The sequence below is a fragment of the Hemicordylus capensis genome, chromosome 5, assembly GCF_027244095.1.
Source record: "Hemicordylus capensis ecotype Gifberg chromosome 5, rHemCap1.1.pri, whole genome shotgun sequence".
Classification (NCBI taxonomy): Eukaryota; Metazoa; Chordata; class Lepidosauria; order Squamata; family Cordylidae; genus Hemicordylus; species Hemicordylus capensis.
In genome coordinates, this window is record NC_069661.1 from 35910740 (window position 1) to 35930455 (window position 19716).

At 43.0% G+C, this 19716-nt stretch overlaps 1 long non-coding RNA gene across 1 annotated transcript in view; it reads right to left on the reverse strand.

Annotated features, from left to right (window-relative positions):
* Positions 1–989: 989 nt before the first annotated feature.
* The window catches only part of LOC128327526 (uncharacterized), a 29119-nt gene continuing 10392 nt past the window's right edge, over positions 990–19716 (reverse strand). The window contains exons 2-5 of the long non-coding RNA XR_008308655.1: positions 18318–18424; positions 12056–12116; positions 6588–6738; positions 990–3811 (exon numbers count right to left, since the gene is read on the reverse strand). This is a non-coding gene — a long non-coding RNA (uncharacterized LOC128327526). The remainder of the gene's footprint in view (positions 3812–6587; positions 6739–12055; positions 12117–18317; positions 18425–19716) is intronic.

The following is a 19716-nucleotide window of genomic DNA, read 5'->3' on the forward strand; positions in this document are numbered from 1 at the left end:
CGGGGGCCAATTGTGGAACAGATCACGAACTGCTCATGTGCAATTTCCAAGTCAAGCTAAAGTGGGAAAACAAAGCTATCCAGCTTCCACGATATGATCTTGAGAATGTACCCACCATTTTCAAGGAGAACTTCAGGAATCGCTTTGAAGTTCTGAACCTCATTGAAAGAGAACCAGAGGAACTGTGGAATGAAATCAAAGAAATTGTTAAGGATGAATGTGAAAAAAGACTGCCAAAGACCAAGAAACAGAAGAAAGCAAAATGGATGTCAGAACAGACAGCGGAAATTGCCCAGAAGAGGAGAGAAGCCAAAGTAAAGAAAGATAAAGACTTCAGGAAGGAACTTAATAGGGAATTTCAGAAAGCTGTTAGAAGAGACAAGGAGCAGTACTACAATGACACTTGTATAGGTCCTTGAGGATAGAAATAGACATGGAAAAGCAAGGCAAGTTTTCCAAAAGATATCTGAACTCAGAAGAAGGTGCCAACCTCGAACTGGTATGTTAAGGGATGCCAAAGGACAGATAGTAACGGATTCAGAAAAGATCAAACAGAGATGGAAGGAGTATACTGAAAATCTGTACAGCAGGGATGTCAACATCCAAGACACTCTAGAAGATATTCCCTACTTGCAAGAACCTCTAGCACAGGAAGATGTAGTTAGATCAGCACTCTGGTTATTACCAAGTCAGAAGGCTACAGGAATTGACGGAATAGCTACAGAAATATGGCAGGCAACAGAAGAATCAGTCAAGGCTCTAACCAAACTATACCAGCAAATTTGGAGAATGACACAGATTAGAAGAGGTCAGTCTACATACCCATACCAAAGAAAGGAGACCTAACAGATTGCACAAACCATCGCACAATATCCCTAATTTCACATGCTAGCAAAATAATGCTCAGGGGCATCCAACGCAGATGAGACCCCTATGTGGAAAGGGAAATGCCGGATGTTCAAGCTCATTTCAGAAAAGGCCAAGGAACAAGAGACATCATTGCTGATGCATAGTGGATAATTGAGGAAGAAGTCAATATCTGCTTTATTTACTACAGAAAAGCATTTGATTGCATCAACCATGTCAAGTTGTGGAATGTCCTTAGCAAAATGGGTGTCCCAGAACATCTCACTGTTCTAATGAGAAACGTATACACAGGACAGGAAGCCACAGTCAGGATGGAACATGGTGAAACAGACTGATCCTAGATCGGCAAAGGAGTAAGACAAGGCTGTATACATTCTCCTTACTTATTCAACTCATATGCTGAACATATACTGAGAGAAGTTGGATTAGAAGAAGATGAGCATAGTTTTAATGTTGGAGGAAGAAACAGCAATAACCTGCGCTACAGATGACACCACTGCAAGCTCTAGTAATGAAAGTTAAGGAGCAGAGTGAAAAAATGGGACTATGACTAAAGGTAAAGAAGACTAAACTATTGACAACGCAACTAGCCTCAGAACTGATAATGAAGACATTTAGTGGTGGATAGCTTCTGCCTTTTGGGATCAACCATCAACAGTAAAGGATCCAGCAGTCAAGAAATACGTCGCAGACTAGCACTTGGTAGTGTTGCAATGAAGGCCTTGGAAAGGATATTTAGGTGCCATGATGTATCTATACCTACAAAGATTAGAATCATTCATGCAATGGTTTTTCTTATGACACTCTATGGATGTGAAAGCTGGGCTCTGAAGAAGCAAGATAGAAAAAGTATTGATGCTTTTGAACTTTGGTGCTGGAGAAGACTTTTGAGGATACCACGGACAGCCAGGAAAACTAATGGATCATCAAACAAATCAATCCAGAATTTTCACTCAAGGCACAAATGACCAGGCTCAAACTATCATACTTCAGACACACTATGCAAAGATCCAGCTCCCGTAAGTCAGTAATGCTGGAAAAGGTTGAAGGAAAGAGAAGAAGAGGACGACTAGCAGCAAGGTGGATGGACTTGATTATGACAGCAATGAATGCACCACTGAGAGACATTAAAGGCCAAGTTGAAGTCAGAGCATCCTGGAGAGAATCTATCTATGTGGTCGCTAAGAGTCGACACCGACTTGACGGCACTTAATAAATCAATCAATCAACCAACCACCATGTTGAAAGTGTCCAGGCTTGTATAAGGTGAGCAGAAGTAACTCCAGAGGATGGCAGGATCAAGTATTTGCTAAGAAACCAAGACCAGCAAAGAGTCCACCTCCCCAACAGTACTTCCATTTGCACTTTGGATGGAGCACCCAAGATGATCAGAGGAAGGGCACAGACTTCCAGGATCTCCTGCAACTTCCAGGCTCAGGGGACTCACAGAGTGTGGTGCTTTGCCAGTACTGCAGGAAAGAACTTGGAGCAGACATCACACCAACTCTGATTCAAAATATTTATTATGACCTCCATATGGTGATCATAACAAATACACCGGATCTCAGAACCAACACAGGTTCTCCAGGCGGATCTCATATCAACACTGTGAGTAAAAAGAAAAAGAAACCAAATTAATAATGAAAATGTAATGTATGTTGGTACCTGTACTCCCCTGAATTTTATGGGGAAATGAAGTGGCTCGTCATAAACACTAAATCAAATCAATACTTAGATTTCTTTGATATTACAAATACATGTTGGGTTGAGCCATTGAGACCAAACTATTTAGCCTGTTGCTTTTTAATGTCAACTACCCAATATTAATGGTGTCTCAGGGACTCAGTTTATAAAAGGCTGAGAAAGTACAAAGAATTATTATTTGCGGGGAGGAGAAACAGAAGGAAGGATTAAGTTGTCTACTTCATATAAACAAGAAAATATGCCATTGCTCATTTAAAAAGTATCTGTCAATATGCTTATATTAAAATCACATTTTTTAAGTATACACAATTATAATTGGGATAGGACAGCAACTTGTGCTGGTCTAACATGCTGCATTAGCAAACACAACTGTGTGTTGTGAAATTTATTAGCTGCCCCAAAACAAATTGTTCTCTGGGCGGCTCGCAATACAACAATAAAACATGAAATAAAAACAAACAAATTAAATCATAAACAGTCCAAAAGGGCAGGGGTGGGGAGAGACAATACAAAATACAATACAAAGTAATTTAAAAACTGTTTTAAATTCACTTAAAATCAAATTTGAAAATCAAAATGTAAAAGGCTTGAGTGAACAGAAGGTCTTTACCAGGCATCTAAAAAAACAAAGTGATGAAGCCAGCCTCACCTCAATTGGCAGGGGCACTCAGAGAACCTCCAAAGAAGAACTTAAGGATTGGGTTGGGACATATGGGGCAAGGCACTATCCCAGGTAAACTGGTCCCAAGCCATTTAGGGCTTTAAAGGATTAAGAGCAGCACTTAGAATTGGGCCCACAAATGGAGCTAGTGTAGCTGACGAAGCACGGGTGCAATATGATCAAAACATCCAGGCCCAGTTAATAATTTTGCAGCCCTAGTATGTACCAGCTGCAGTTTCTGGACCATTTTCAAAGGCAGCCCCACGTACAATGCATTGCAGTAATCTAAGCAAGAGGTTACCAGAGCATGAGTAACTGTGGCCAAGAGCTAAAAGGTGCTCTGAGCCACAGAGGCCACTTGAGACTCTAGTGACAGTGCTGGATCAATGAACACTCCCAAACTGCAATTGGGGAGTGCAACCCCATCTAGAACAGGCTGATCATCATTCACCCGGGCAGAGGAATCAGCAACCATCAGTACTTCCCTCTTGTCTAGACTGAGACTCAGCTTGTTCACCCACATCCAGTCCATTACTGCATCCAGGCACTGATTCAGGGCAGTCACTGCCTCACCTGCGTCTGATGAAAAAAAGAGATACAACTGAGTGTCATCTGCATACTAATAAGAGCCCCTGGTGGTGCAGTGGTAAAACTGCTGCCCTGTAACCAGAAGGTTACAAGTTCGATCCTGACCAGGGGCTCAAGGTTGACTCAGCCTTCCATCCTTCCGAGGTCAGTAAAATGAGTACCCAGAATGTTGGGGGCAATATGCTAAATCATTGTAAACCGCTTAGAGAGCTCCGGCTATAAAGCGGTATATAAATGTAAGTGCTATTGCTATTGCTAGTGCTATTGCTATACTGATGGTACTTCAGGCCAAGACTCTCGATGACGTCTCGTAGTGGTCTCTTGTAGATGTTAAACAGCAAAGGGGACAGAATGGAGCTCTGCAGAACCCCAAAGCATAACTGCCAATGGGTTAAGCAGTAATTCCCCAGCACTACCTTTTGAGAATGGGCCTTGAGGTAGGAGAGGAACCACCTCCAAGCAGGGCCTTCCACACCCAACTCAGCCAGCCTATCAAAAAGGATGCTCTGGTCAATGGTATCAAAAGCTGCTGAGAGATCCAAGAGAATTAACGGTTGCACTGCTCTCCCGCTCCACAAGTCATCCCACAAGGCAACCAAAGGAGTTTCTGTTCCACAAACAGGCCTGAAGCCTGACTGAAATGGGTCAAGATAGCCCAAGAGTGTCTGGAGCTGGTCAGTTGCTACACACTCAAACACCTTGCCCAGGAAGGGAATACTGGCCACAGGCCTATAGTTGTTTACATCCTCTGCGTCCAGACTCTGTTTCTTTAGGAGTGGTCGAATAACAGCTTCATTCAATGAAGTTGGGACCACTCCCTCTCTCAATGAGGCATTTAGAACCTGCTGGACCCAGCTAAAAATTCCATCCCAATTAGATTTAATGAGCCATGAAGGGCAAGGGTGAAGCAAGCATGTGGTTGGCCAAACCCGACTAAAGACCTTATGCACATCCTCAGGGACCAATAAATGAAACTTCTCCAGCACAAATAAACCAGGTGTTACTCTGGACACCTCTTCCAATGATCCTGCATAAGCTCAGACTAACCTTGAGTTGTCCTCCCACCACTTACATCCCAGCCTGCTTCATCACCCTCAGCTCAAGTGCATACCAAGGCACTGCACAGCTCTGCTTAGACGGCACTTGGGAGTGATCGTGTTAACCGCCCAAGCCATCTCTCAGTTCCAAACAACAACTAGAGCTTTGACAGGAGCACTTGCCATACCAGCTGGAAAATCCCCCAGAGCCCTGTGGAATCCATTGGGCTCCATCAGTCTTGGGGGGTGGACAATTTTTACAGGCCCCCCACTCTTGCCTATAAAAGTTTTATAGCCCCCACCCCACCCTTGTGTAGCCTCTAAGACTAAACCTGAGTGTCAGACTCCTAGGAGACGAGGTAGGCTCCTAGCAAGAGGTAAACCCCTCCTGTATTCTACCAAAGAAAACCACAGGGCTCTGTGGGTGCCAGGAGTCGAAATCCTCTTGACAGCACACTTTACCTTTACATGTACATTACTACAGAAGTGTTCACACATGAAAGGCAGTTCTGTACATTCAGGGATGGTGGTGGTATGACTGGTAACAGTGGAGGAATCAAATCAGGAGCATAGGAGAGTGCATCTAGGCCAGGGATTCTCAATGTTGGGTCCCCAGATGTTATTGGACTTCAACTCCCATAATCCCCAGCCCCAGTGGCCTTTAGTTGGGAATTATGGGAGTTGAAGCCCAATAACATCTGGTGACCCAAGTTTGAGAATCCCTGATCTAGGCAAACCCAGATTGATGGACAACAAGTAGTACAGGCCTCCTATTGTTCATCAGTAGATATTCTTTTCCTACACCAGTCCTTTGGAAGTGTTTATACAATGGATTCCATGGTGTAGTGAAAGGTCTCATACCAAAAAGTCAGCGCTACTCCAGGTGGTGACAAGTAAACTCCAATATGTGACAATGTGACAGCCATGGACACAAATTCAGCTTGTTATGCAAGATTGCACACATTTGACTTGCATCTTTCGGCCTTCTTGGTTTTATTATTGGAAACATATTTAGTTAATAATTAGCTCAATATCCAGCTTGAATTTGAGACAGACGGACAAATACAAACAGCTGGAAAGCGAGTCTTCTCTCATTCTCAGGAACCATATATTATGGTCCCAGTGTTTACTATGCTTTCATGTAATGATGTTTACCACAACTGATCATGTTGGGATCCCATCTTTTTGAGTTTTCTTTTTTAAACAAACAAGTAAGACCATAGTAAGACATCTGTGCTTGTCATGGCCCTGCTCAAACCCCAGTATGCGTAGCCTGGCATCTCTGAGCTGTCAACCAATAGCTTCTGGAGTTGCCCCAGAAACCACAGTCAGCCCACACCACTCCCAAGTGAGCCCACCAAGAGGTTTCTGAACAACACAGAAGTGCAAAGCTTCAAGGATAGATTTTAGGCCCTTTAATGAGCTGCTCATTAACTAGAGGAGGCAGAACCTGACCTGGTCTGCATAGTTTTCTCCAATGCAAAATACTGCAGTCTGCCTCTGACCTTTCCTGAAGCAAGGTGCCAGTTAGGGAGTTATTTCAGGTCCTGCAGCCCTTTCTCTACAATTCTCCGCTATGGGCATACCATATTATAGGTTGCACTTTCTATCCCACCGTTCCTCCATGCCAGAGATTCAAGGCAATGTACATGAGGTTCTCTGAAAAAAGGTCTCCCATCCAGGAATTGGCCAGACCCAGTCCTGCTTAGCTTCCAGAAGGCCTCACATACCTTCAGACAAACTCTGGGACTGACCAGAAAGTCAGGTTGCTCCTGTAGGAACTTTGCATTGTCTTGCAGCTTCTCATCTAAAGGGCAAGCAGGCCAGTGCTCAAGAAGTACAGTGAAAAGCATCAGCCTTTTAAAAAGTTCCAATGATTCTCTAAAATGAAACAAAAGCAAACTTTAGAAGTTTGTTAAAGGGAATGGGTGTGGAAGAAAGAAGTGTGTGTCTCACCACCAATGACTTCACAAGCACACGTTCTTGTGACACTTGCACAACCACATCCTTAGCACAAATGACATGATAGTTTTAGGGGACATCACACCACGTCTCTTGTGCACTTCAGTCCACAGATTGGAGAGTTGTTGATGACTCCTTACTAACTTGGGCAAGTAATTGCATCTTACCAACAATGACATATTGCAGAGAGAGTGATGGGAAGAAACAGAATGTACTGAGGGAGATATTTTGATTCTCTGCAGCAAGTGAGATAACTATATAATATATAATTTCTTCATTTAATTCTGAAACATTTAGTTTAGCAATTTGGGAGTGTGTATTATGTTTACTGCACTAAGATCAAGTACTAAAAGGCTCAAGTACTTACTACATCAAGATCAAGTACTATTATGAATCAAATGTTTTTTGGATGAGACCATTCCCCTTTCAGAAATAAATACACAAGAGGGGTTCCCCCCCCCCTCCATCCTGCACTGTTTGTTCTGACAACTTTCCAAAACCTGCTTGTCATGCTCTCTGAAGGGCATTTGCAGATTAAAATGCTTTTAAAGAGCAGTTAGAGTTAGCAAGCTAGCAGGTCAAAGCTCAGCTGTACACCATTAGAAATGGCTCAACGGTAAGAAGCTGTTTATGAACGCCGAGTGTGCTTCTCCCTTCCACCCACCGCAAAAAGTGTCAGTTTTGCATACTAAGACTTCTGTAGTAAAAGTTTTAAGAGTCTTGTATTACGTGTGCCAATATTTTCTTTGAGATCCAGCAATAAATCATACTTTTTAGACACTAAAGAACACCAGACTTCAGAGTTCCTTAGGAACATATAATTCTATACGTTCTCTCCTCTCATCTACTCCTGCCTAGTTCCCTTTCTAGCTTCTCCTACAGACTTTGAGCTTGATTTCTCTCACACACACCAGCTCCCAGGGCCAGGCTAGGGTTTTTGGCACCTAGGCAAAGTATGACTTTGGTGGCACCCCCCACCCATTACATACAGAATGCCCATATCGGAATGTTGGGGTGCCAAAATCATACTTGGTGGTGGTAGAGGGGAAGGACATTATACCTACACTGCCCAGCTCTGCACAGAGTCCACACCTGCCATGCACCCTGCTCTTGCTGCTCACCTGGCCGCCATGCATGCACATTGGCCAGGTGTATGGCAATGGGTGAGAGGCAAGGGGCCGGGGGGGGGGAGGGATGACAGGCACAGATTTGGGCAGCAGCGCAAGGCAGTTGCAACTGTCTAATAGATTTTAAAAGATATCATCTCCTTCCTCACTGCTCCCCAGGTGCCACTATAGCAACTCTCATGATGTGGGCAGCTATTCATGGAGGGGGAGACTGTGCCTGCATCCAACCCGAAAATTGGTGCCCCAGGCGATCGCCTATGTCCACCTAGTGGACAAGCTGAACCTGCCAGCTCCTCACATTTCTCCCAAGAATTTTTGGCCAGCTCTCCAGCACTCCTCATCATGCCTCACTGTTTTCAGCGGTACCTCCAACTGTCATTCTACAACTGACAGGGATCAGCAGAGTCTGTGTGAATCATTACTCCCAACTACCAACAATCATTTGAAAGTACTTTTCTTTTGAAAGAATCATTTGAAAAGTTCTCTTTTGGGGCATTTTGTTTATCATTAGGGTTGCCGTATTCTGGCTCTCCAAATCTGGGTACCCTAATTAGCATATCATTTAAATTGGCTTGCAAATAATTTGCATATTATGCAAATTGACAGGTGCATTTTTTCCAGTTGACTTGTATTTGCTCTGGATAGCTACAAACAATAGTTGGGGGAAATATCTTTGCCTGACTATTCTCCTTGACATATTAACAGCAGCAATAGAACAACAACCAAAAAAAAGCACAGGTTTTTAATTAAGGCTGCAATTCTGTACACACTCGTTTGAGAGGAGATCTGATTGAAAACAGTGCTTGCTTCTAAGGCATGCATAGAATTCTTAATGAAGCCAGTCCTTAAACATGACAATACACATCCTAGAAAGTAGGCAATGATCTATCCTCTCATCTGCCTGATAAGTGAGCCCCTGCTGATAAAAAACAAAGACAACATTCCTCAGTGGATTACTGTACTGAAAGCCCCACAGAAGCAGCTGGGCATAGATTTCTCAGTCTGCTTTCTGCTCCACCAGTAAAATCTGGGCAAACCCAAGGACACATTTGAAATCAGGGCAAAATATGGGTGATTTCAGCAGCCGGGGGGAGGAGCCAGAATTCGGGGGCTGCCTGAAATTCCAGGTGACATGGCAACCCTATTTATCATCCCACATCTCTCTGAACCAGGGCTATGTGAAGGGAAGGCTAGGGGGCGGTCACCCAGGGTCCCACACTTACAGGACCCTGCACTGAAGCACAACGGCAGAGACTCTTCTACTTCTGGGCTGGAACAAAGCTGATTTTTTTTCTGGGGGCCCTGTGAGCTATTTTTACCCTGGGCCATGCACAAACTAGACACAGCTCTGCTCTCAACTGTGGGAGTCTATAAGATATCCATTACATCAGACTGAGCTCTCTTATCCTAGGCTCATTTGACCATCTGTATCACCCTGCCTTGTCATAATTTTCAGTGTTATGTTGGTGCTTTGGAGGCAAATGCATCATGGACAGTAGGCAGCCATTTTGCTGTTCAAAAGCCCCTTTGTACTTTCTGTCTTCAAGTGCTAATTTCTGATATTCAAAACAGCTTTTAGGACTAGCCTTTTGATTTGTTTGTAGACGGTTTCCAAAAAGCTGTTTCCAAATAATGTTGCCAAAAGCGGAGCTTTTCAAATGCTTTTCTCACTGTGGGAGCATTAAGGCCTTGAGTTATATTGCAGAACAACTTCAATATCAGTCACTTCTCCTGACAATGTGCAACTTCCCATTTTCAGATCAGAGACCAGATGCAACAGAGGCCAGGTCAGGGTTTTGTATCTTTAACAGTGGTGCAGAACAGAATTGTTGGGCAGGTGCAAGTTGTCATATGGGGTAAGCAAAGCTACACCTGCTGCAATTCCCTCTTCTACACAATTCTTAAATATACAGGAGCCCTGGTCTTTTTGGCTGATCACCTAGGTGACTGCTTATTGCATTCCTCAACTGTAGTCATCCCTGTTGACTTTCCAGACTTGGTTCTGCAATTTTATTCCCTTACGTCTTTAGCAATGAAAGTCATCCAAATACTGCAACTTCCAGCTATACAGAAAGGTGTGAAAGTATAACCCAGGGCTATTATGCCACCCCACGTAATGCAATTCTGTACTTTCACATTACATTATAAGTCGTATAAGTGTCACCTTGAGTTGCTTTGCCTTCCGGGTTTGGTCTGGGTTATTGGTTGCAAACATTCTTTGGAACGGGACAGGAAAGTCAGCTTCCCTTCTGCATGCCCAGTGTGAATGACATCATGCTCCAGATGATTAAATGTGGAAGCTAATAATGAGGCCTCTCTCCCCGCACCCCCCGCTTTCATTCAACACATAATCCTGCAGATCTCTTAATATTCCGTTTCAGATTCCCAATTCCCCTGGTCATCTGCAGTAGGGAGAGAATTAATACTTGCTAATCAACCCAGCATTTGATTGCCTTGAGCAGAACAGGTGCCCTTGCTTTACATGAAAAACAGAAATTGCACATGCTTCCCAAGGCTGACCCCTCTTCTCCTTCTTCCCCACCCCTCCTCACCCAATAATCTATCATACTGCTGGCTATAAATTCTTCCTTCCCAGCAACCACATGCCATGATTTCACTGGCTATTTTTATTCATTAGGACCAGCTGCTTCACAGTGCCTGGAGGTAAAGGTAAATATATAAATACATAGATGCATGGATGCTCTAACCATATGGCTCATTAAAAAGACGAAGGCCTTTAATGTACCAAAGGAGTCACTGACTTGCACGTGGTGAATTTCGCCCGCAATGCAAACACAAAGCCCTTACATAGAGAGAGGCTTCAGGCTGACATTAACTCAGCTTCAGTTTACAAAAGAAATATGTATTGCTCAGCTGAAACCACCTCCGTTTACTGTAAGAGTGCTAGAAGAAAGCCTGTTCTCCCACCACAATTATGCACTATTAATCTCAAAACAACTATTCACATGGGAAGAGAGCGACAATCAAAGCTTCACCATTCCCCATCTGTCTGTCTCTCTCTCTCTCTCTCCCTCCCACCCAAACCTTAACCTTGTTCTCATACTGAAAGGGCTGCACGAACATTTGCAATCCCAGGTTCTATAGTTAGGTCACCTATTTGGGTCATTATGGCTATAGATTCACACCTCACATATCATCTACATTTTAGGGCTGCTTCACATATTACATTTTAAAAATATTTAAGAACAGATTTTTAAAAATACGAAGGGTAAACACAATACATGTGTATGATATATCTTCTCCTATTTTCTTCTTCTATTAAGCCCAATAGAAATGGGACACTGAGAGTGGAATAAATGACGATGACTGATTGCTTCAAGGTGCAGGCCAGTTAGCTCCAGACATCAGGATGAAGCAGGCTAACGGGCACCTGCGCCATGACCGAGGTAACTGCATTGCCCAGTGAGTTGATTTCATTGAATGACAATAAATGGAGGACTGTTAGGACTACCAGCGCTGTCTTCCCATCCATGCCTTGTTGGGATCAAAAGCCTGAGTTGCAGACAAAAGGAAATGGAGTAAGATAATAAAAGACATGCCATTGGGTAATGAGGTAATGAGGACCAACTATTAAGGGCCTTCACAAAGGATCTTCTATAAGAGAGAACCCAGGCACAGCTATAGCCCAACTCAGATTAATCAGGACAGTGGAAATTGCTGGCATTAGCCTGAATTGGAGGGGTGGAGACAACATGGAATAGGATGAAATTATCGTTTCTGTTTGCAGTTCTTACCTCACTCTTTTCCCCCCTCAGTTTTCCCTCCAACTTTTTTTTGTTTTACTTTGATGAGAAAAGCCTGTTTTTCCAGCACAACTGTTCACTGTTAATCTCAACACAAACATCTACATGGGAAACACGACACTCAAATCTTATCTCCCACCACCTTGCCATATCTTCTGGGTCATGAAAACAAAGCACAAGCATGGATACATGACACATGCAGAAACACATGCACACACACAAGTATGCAGAGTTCTTTTGCTTGGGAAATGCTGTCTCCACTCAACATTAACATAAGACTTATTTGAAGTGGGGAGTGTGTTCACATTCATACACACACACACACACACACACACACACACTTACTTCATAGTCCATTTCCCACAGGTTTTCAGTGACGGCACATGAGAATTCCATTTATCTTTAACTTTGCCAAGAGAACATAGAGGGTATAAAAAGAAGGAAGAGTTAACAGTGGAGGGTTATGAAGTGTATTCTGCATACAATGTAAACGCTAATTCAAACCATGACTGTGCTGTAATACACATTACTCAAAGAAAAGAAAAGCAGTCACTGAATTTGAAACAGGCTCTGGGAAAGTTTGAACAGTCATGAAAGCCCATAGCAATTAAAATTTCTTTTATCATCACAGGCCCAACAGGAAAGCATTTGTCAGTCATAGAACTCCAGTGTGAATGGCTATGTCTTCGCATTGCATCCATCCATCTGCACAATGCAAATCCAAGAACATCCAATTCAAGTGAGGCTTTATACTGCATGCTTTTCTAAGAACTCTACATCATATCTGGGCCAATTAGAAGTGACATTAGAACAAGTCAACTGGCAGAGAAAAAAAGTCTGGCAAGTGTCCATGAAAAACTACAGGGTTTTTTAAAAAACTAAACTATAAGCTTTTATTCATTATGGAAATCACTCAAAATAAATGTCATGTTTATGGCAGATACTCTTTGCATTCCCTTGCTTTGGATTGTGCCCTGCCATTGTCCTGTGCATATTGATGATAGTGCCATTCAGACATTGTGTTGCATATATCTCTGACAATTTTTAGAAAGCATTTGAAAAACCAACCTCTTCTTCTCCCAAGCTTTTTAGTTCTTTAAGATGTTAAGGTTTTAATTTGTGGATGATTTTTAAATTGTTAAATTGTTTTAAGTTTTTGTATATATTTTAACTTGTTTTATGCTATTGTTAACCAACCAGAGACGAACTTTTGGGACAGTGTGCAAATGTGATAAATAAATAAATAATATATGTACAGGTGTCTGTACATATTTTTATGTGAATGACTGCCCTCGCATTCCCTTTAAAAATGAACTGGGTACAGGTCCCCTCAGATGCATGCTGCAGATAAGAAATGTATTACTGTATGTGTGTTGAACACATCTGAATAACTATATGGGTGTTTGGATCAGTACATGCATACACTGCACATAGATTAAACACACATTGATAATGTGTAAATAGGGCTGGTGGTGATGGAGAATGAGATGGTAATGGTAATGGTAGAAAATGTGATTCCAAAACTGCCAGTCATAAAGCTGAGGATGACTATGCCATAGTCTAGGGGAACACCTGAATGAATACATCTTTATTTTGATCACAGACCAGAGAAAGGAAGAAAACTAAACATACTTCTAATCAAGCAGTTTAAGTATAACAATAGCACAATTAAAATATAATAATTACAAACACTCCAATCAACCTATCTTCTGTTGAATCTTCTCTGCTGTAAAACAAAACTTTGCTACACTTAAAGATAACATATTCATATCCAATAAAAAGTAGCTTACATAAAATGTATCAGAACACTTCTTTAAAAGGCAGCAAATAATAACTTTTTTAAAAGTTAAAAGTTAAGTTGAAGAAGATAATCTTTATTAAAAGGCAGCGAATAATAACTAAGGATATCATTATAAAAACTGCAGTATAACAAAACTTGAGCTGCTGTTTCAATACTTTCTTTGTTACATGGACATCAGTGCTCTGCTGCAGAGCCTTCTCTGCATATGGCACCTTCTTAAATTGTCCCTCAAGCACAGCTGTACACAATGCATCTAAATGGGCTAGGGGGAAAGCTTTACGATATTTGGGGCAATGGAACATCTGAGAACGTTTCTTTATCTTGACAAAGAAAAAAAATTCTAAAAAGAAAACGCAATTAACTTCACATTAATATCACACCTTGTGTAAACCAAATCAGAAAAGTTCTCAGGCCGTCTTGACCCAGGTGGACCAGTGTGGACTCAGATGGCTTGGAAGTCCTAAGTGAGAGTCAGCCATACCCCTCTTTAGACTTGCTTCGTTCTGTACCCTTCAAAATAGTGTTAATCTTAGCACATTTGCACAAACAGTTTTGCTTCTTTGTAAACAGAGAATTGCCCCATTCATACCTCTTTAAAATAAAAAAAAAATGGATACCACACCCAGTTGTACCAGCAAGCCACACACTCCACACAACTCCCTGCTCTCCATGCAGACCAATGCTATACTTGGGGAGAGATTCCCATCTGTGATTAAGGGTGCTGGACAATCATTGTTTTCAGTCATAGAAAGGATCTCTCCCCAAGTACACAATTTGTCTTTGCTGACAAGTGCTGTATGAATGAATGGTTGATGAGTGAGCATGTGTGGTTTAAGAGCATGTCAGTGCCAGGAGTGGGGCTTACTTCATGCTCCTGTGGATGCTTGTACTTAGGTAAAGTATCCACAGTTTTTTAATACCTGAAGTTCCCTCTATTCCAAGGTGAGTTTTTTTTAAAAAGGAAATGGATTTGATGGGTGGAGGGACCACACAGCAATGGGAACGGATGATTGGCTGAAGCCTGTGATGTCATCAAACCAGGTTCCCCCTTCCCTTCCTGGAGCAGTTTTGCAATTCTTCTTAAAATGTTAATGTTCTAAGTTTTAATAAGAAGGAGGGGGATGAATGGGAAGTGATTTAAAAATAAAGATAAAAACAGAAGGCAGGAAGGAAGGAAGCCTGCCTGAAACACAGGAAGAGCGGTAAGGCTGATGGCTGAACTAGTGTTTTAGTGGTGGTTTTAGTGATGGCTGAACTAGATTTACTGGTGTGTACATCTGTCAGCCAAAATGCAATGCCAAGGCAAAGCTGGGCTCACACCAATTCACCTTTTGGTCTCACATCAGTCTTGTCACTTAGCCAAGCATCACATAACTCTACTCAAGGAGTCATATCTACAGATACTTGCACCACTGCAGGTCTGTTCTCTCAAACTGGATTGTAATTGGAAAGGATCCCTCACTGCAGGCCAAGTGATGCTCATTCGTCCAGGAGGAAGGGGGTGCTATTTATTGACCAAGCAGGTGGTGTCCTAGAATAGCTACTGGGGAGGGGAAGGTACTGTTAACAGTCTAGGTTCTTGGAATGAATGAGCAATGTTTTTTCTTCTTCAACTCATTTTCCAGCCTTTGTGCATTAAGAAACGGAACTATTTAATCCTCACATCCTTCCCCCCGCCCCAACTGGAAAATGCTTGCTTTGGCCCTGGCAAAATAAGCTATGGAACAGAGTCCAGCTGGCTTTTGTGCTGCTCTGCTTTGTGAGTGAGGGGGGTGTAGTTGGCACATGGCAGTTGACCGTTAAGATTGCCCAAAGAAAGTCAAAATGAATAGAAGAAATGAAGGTGTGTAATGAATCCTCATAGGGATTCATTGAGGGAAAGTTATCATACCCCAAAGAATCCAAACACTTGAAAAATAGTGACCACATATTTTGCTCCTTACCTCTACTTCTTCAAGGGCTAGAGTTTAGCTTTTCTTTCTTTCTTTCTTTTTAATGAAAGCTGGGAATCGGAGGAAATTAGTAGGAGGAATTAGAATCTCAAATCGAATCTGGCACAATTTGATTTGGACCCGAATCTAGCCAATGGACCACAGGGGTGATTTGTTCTGTCTCCAAATCTCCCAAATCAGCTAGATTTGGATACAAATCGATTTGTACCCCAATCAATTTGCAAATCCCTAATATGTATTGGAGTTCCATATTTCATGAAAGATGTAAATCCTAGCAGTTCCATGTGTTCCATCATGACAGCCTGCACAAACTGCAGTTACCTACTACACTATGCAAAACAAAAAATGAACATGTGCAGTGCTTACCTAATCATGTTTACTTGGAAGAACGTCCCACTGTATTCAGTGGGGCTTACTCTCAGTCAGTTCCAATGTCATAAGAGGCTTGCTGGATCAGGCCCAAGGCCTATCTAGTCCAGCACCCTGTTTTCCAAAGTGGCCCACCAGATGCCTTGGGAAGCCACACAACCAGGAGATGGAGACATGCCCCCTCTCCTGCTGTTGCTCCCCTGCAACTGGTATTCAGAGGCATCCTGCCTCTGAATGAAGGACGCCAATAGCCATCAGGACTAGTAGCCATTGATAGTCATGCAAAGTGTCCCCCTCACACAAAATGTGCTGGATTTTTTTCAGTTGGTACAGTCTGAGGATGTGGACAAGATCCTGGGCAGTGTGCGGGCGACATCATGTGCTCTTGACCCTTGCCCTTCATGGCTAATAAAAGCTGCCAGGGAGGGTACAGGCAGATGGTTGGAGGTGATTATTAATGCCTCATTAAGGGAGGGCAGGATGCCATCGTGCCTCAAGGAGGGGATGGTAAGACCTTTATTTTAAAAAGCCCTCCCGTGATCCCTCCAACCCGAACAACTATAGGCCGGTCTCTAACCTGCCCTTTTTGGGCAAGGTGATAGAGTGTGTGGTTTTCTATTTTTAGCTTGATATTTTAATTGTGTCTTTTTTACAATCTTTTTTAAAAAATTTGCTATAAACCACCTTGGGATTGTTTGAATGCAAGGCGGTATATAAATTTAACAATCAATCAATCAATCATTCAATCAATCAATCAATCAATAATTCACGCATTTACATCAGTAAATGTAGTCACATAGAGCCTGGGAGAACATTATACCCAGTCTGCAGGTGGCTTAGTACATAGGACAGCAGAGAGTATAGCCAAACGTCCTAAGCTAATAGAAAAGCAAAACGGAAGAAAAATCTGAAGCCTATCCAAACAACATCCTAACTGCTTTCCACAAAAGTTAGAGTGTGATGCGACAGTATATAGAATTGCAGAAGATTAGCAGATTGCTGAGAATTTCAACTGAGAGAGGAGAGGACAGGAGAGCTGGTCTTGTGGTAGCAAGCATGACTTGTCCCCATAGCTAAGCAGGGTCTGCCCTGGTTGCATTTGAATGGGAGACTTGATGTGTGAGCCCTGCAAGATATTCCCCTCAGGGGATGAAGCCACTCTGGGAAGAGCAGAAGGTTCCAAGTTTCCTCTCTGGCTTCTCCAAGATAGGGCTGAGAGAGATTCCTGCCTGCAAGCTTGGAGAAACCGCTGCTAGTCTGTGAAGACAATACTGAGCTAGATAGACCAATGGTCTGACTCAGTATATGGCAGTTTCCTATGTTCCTAACTGCTGATAATAATGAAATGTTTCTCATTGTAGGGCAGAGGTAGGCAACCTTGGCACTCCAGCTGTTACATAGGAACATAGGAAACTACTTTATACCAAAGACCATTGGTTCATCTAGCTCAGTATTGTCAGCACTGACTGGCAGCAGCTTTTCAAGGTTTCAGGAAGGAGTTTCTCCCATCCCTCCTTGGGAAATGCCAGGGATTGAACCTGGGACATTCTGCATGCAAGCAAATGCTCTACCACTGAGCTACAGCATCATATCCTAAGGGGAATATCTTATAGCAGACAATGCTCACATGTCGTCATCCATCCAAATACAAACCAGGGCAGACTGCTTAGAAAAGGAGACAATTCATGTTTGCTGCCACTAGACCAGCTCTCATCTGAACCATAAATTGTGGCTGGGGGTGATGGGAGGTGACGTTCCTCAACACCTGGAGTGCCAAGGTTGCCTACACCTATTGTAGGATTTCAAAATATTCCAGCATCATTTGCAAAAAAAAAACACACACCCCAAGACACTACCCACACACGTCCCAGCATTTAGGGGCCAAAATAGCACCATGCTGAGAGCACTGAAATCTTCTGGCCATATGCTGTTCTTGTGAAGTCTCAATACTCATATTCACCTGAGGCCTATAATAGTCTTTTTAGGCCCTGCTCTCTGCCCCCACCCCATCCCCACCACAAAGGGGGGTGGGCTACAAAATACAATGCAAAGCAATATAAAAACTCTTAAAATAATTAAAAATTGAATCTGAAAATCTAAATTTAAAAGGCCATGGTGACCAAAAAGGTATTTACCTAGAATCTAAAAGAACAAAGTGAAGCCAGGCAAACCTCACTGGGGAGGCTATTCCATAGATAGGGTGCAAAGGGCTTCTCCCTAGTAGCCATCCGCCTCACCTCGTTTGGCAGGAGCACACAGAGGGCAGCCTCCAAAGATCTTAAGGTCTGGTTTGGGACATATGGGGCAAGGCACTCTCAGGTAACCCATTCCCAAGCCATTAAGGGATTTAAAAGTTAAAACCAGCACTTATAATTGGGCCCGTAAACAGACTAACAGACTTAACAAACAGTTAATAATCTTGCAGCGCTATTTTGTACAACCCCATCTAGAACAGGCTAAACACCTGGGGAGAGGAACCACCAACCTGCAGTACTTCTGTTTTGTCCGGACTGAGTCTCAGCTTGTTCACCCTCATCTAGTCCATTGCTTCATCCAGGCGCTGATTCAGGATAGTCACTTCCTCACCTGCATCTAATGAAAAAGAGAAATTCAACTGAGTGTCATCCACATACTGACAACACCTCAGGCCAAATCTCGGAAGACTTCTCCCAGCAGTTTCAAATGTATGTTAAACAGCATAGAGGAAAGAATGGAACCCTGCAGAACCCTGAAGCATAACTGCCAATGGGGTTCAGCACTAACCCCCTAGCACCACATTTTGAAAATGGGCCTGGAAGGTAAGAGCAGAACCACTTCCAAGCAGTGCCTCCCACACCCAATTCGTCCAGCCTTTCCAAAAGGATGCCATGGTCAATGGTATCGAAAGCCACTGAGAGATCCAAGAGAATTAACAGGGTTGCATTCCCCCATCTCTCTCTCTGCACAGGTCATCCCACAGGGCAACCAAAGGAGTTTCTGTTCCACAAACAGGCTGAAGCCTGATTGAAATGGGTCTAGATAGTCCATTTCCTCCAAGAGTGTCTGGAGCTGATCAGTCACTACATGCTCAAGCACCTTGCCCAGGAAGTAAATATTGGCCACCAGCTTATAGTTGTTACATTCTCTGGGTCCAGACTGGGTTTCTTTAACAGTGGTTGAATAATAGCTTCCTTCAGTAGAGCTGGGACCACTCACTCTGTCAACCGTTTAGAAACTGCTGGACCCAGCTAAAAATTCCAACCCTACTAGATTTAATAACCCATGAAGGGCAAGGGTCAAGAATGCACATGGTTGGCTGAATCCAACTAACCACTTTGTCCACATCCTTGAGGACCAATAATTGAAATTCCTCCAGGAAAACTAGACTAGGGGTTACTCTGGACACCTCTCCCAATGACCCTGCATCAGCTGTAAAATCCAACTGTAAAATGTGGGTGGCTCTACTCCCAAAGTGCTGTACAAATGTGTCTCAGCATGTTACCGAGGGTTCTAATACATCTTGCCCGGGGCCAGATTTCAAAAGTCCCCACACCACCCATAAAAGCCCTGCTGGATGACACTGAGAGGATGTAATTGTGGACAGAAAAAACGTTTCTTTTGTTCCATCACTGCCACAGAATAGGCTCGATAATGAGGTTTAACCTGTCTTCGCTCAGACTCACCCTGACTTTTCTTCCACTTATTTTTCAGCCATCTCCCAACTTGCTTCATTGCCCTCAGCTCAGGTCTATACCAAGGTACTGCATGGGCTCTGTTTTGTGGGAGAGGGCACTCTGGAGTGATCATGTCAACCGCCTGAACCACATCTCCATTCCAGAGGGCAACTAGAGCTTTGACAGGAGCACCTGCCATACCAGCTGTAAAATCCCCCAGAGACCTCAGGA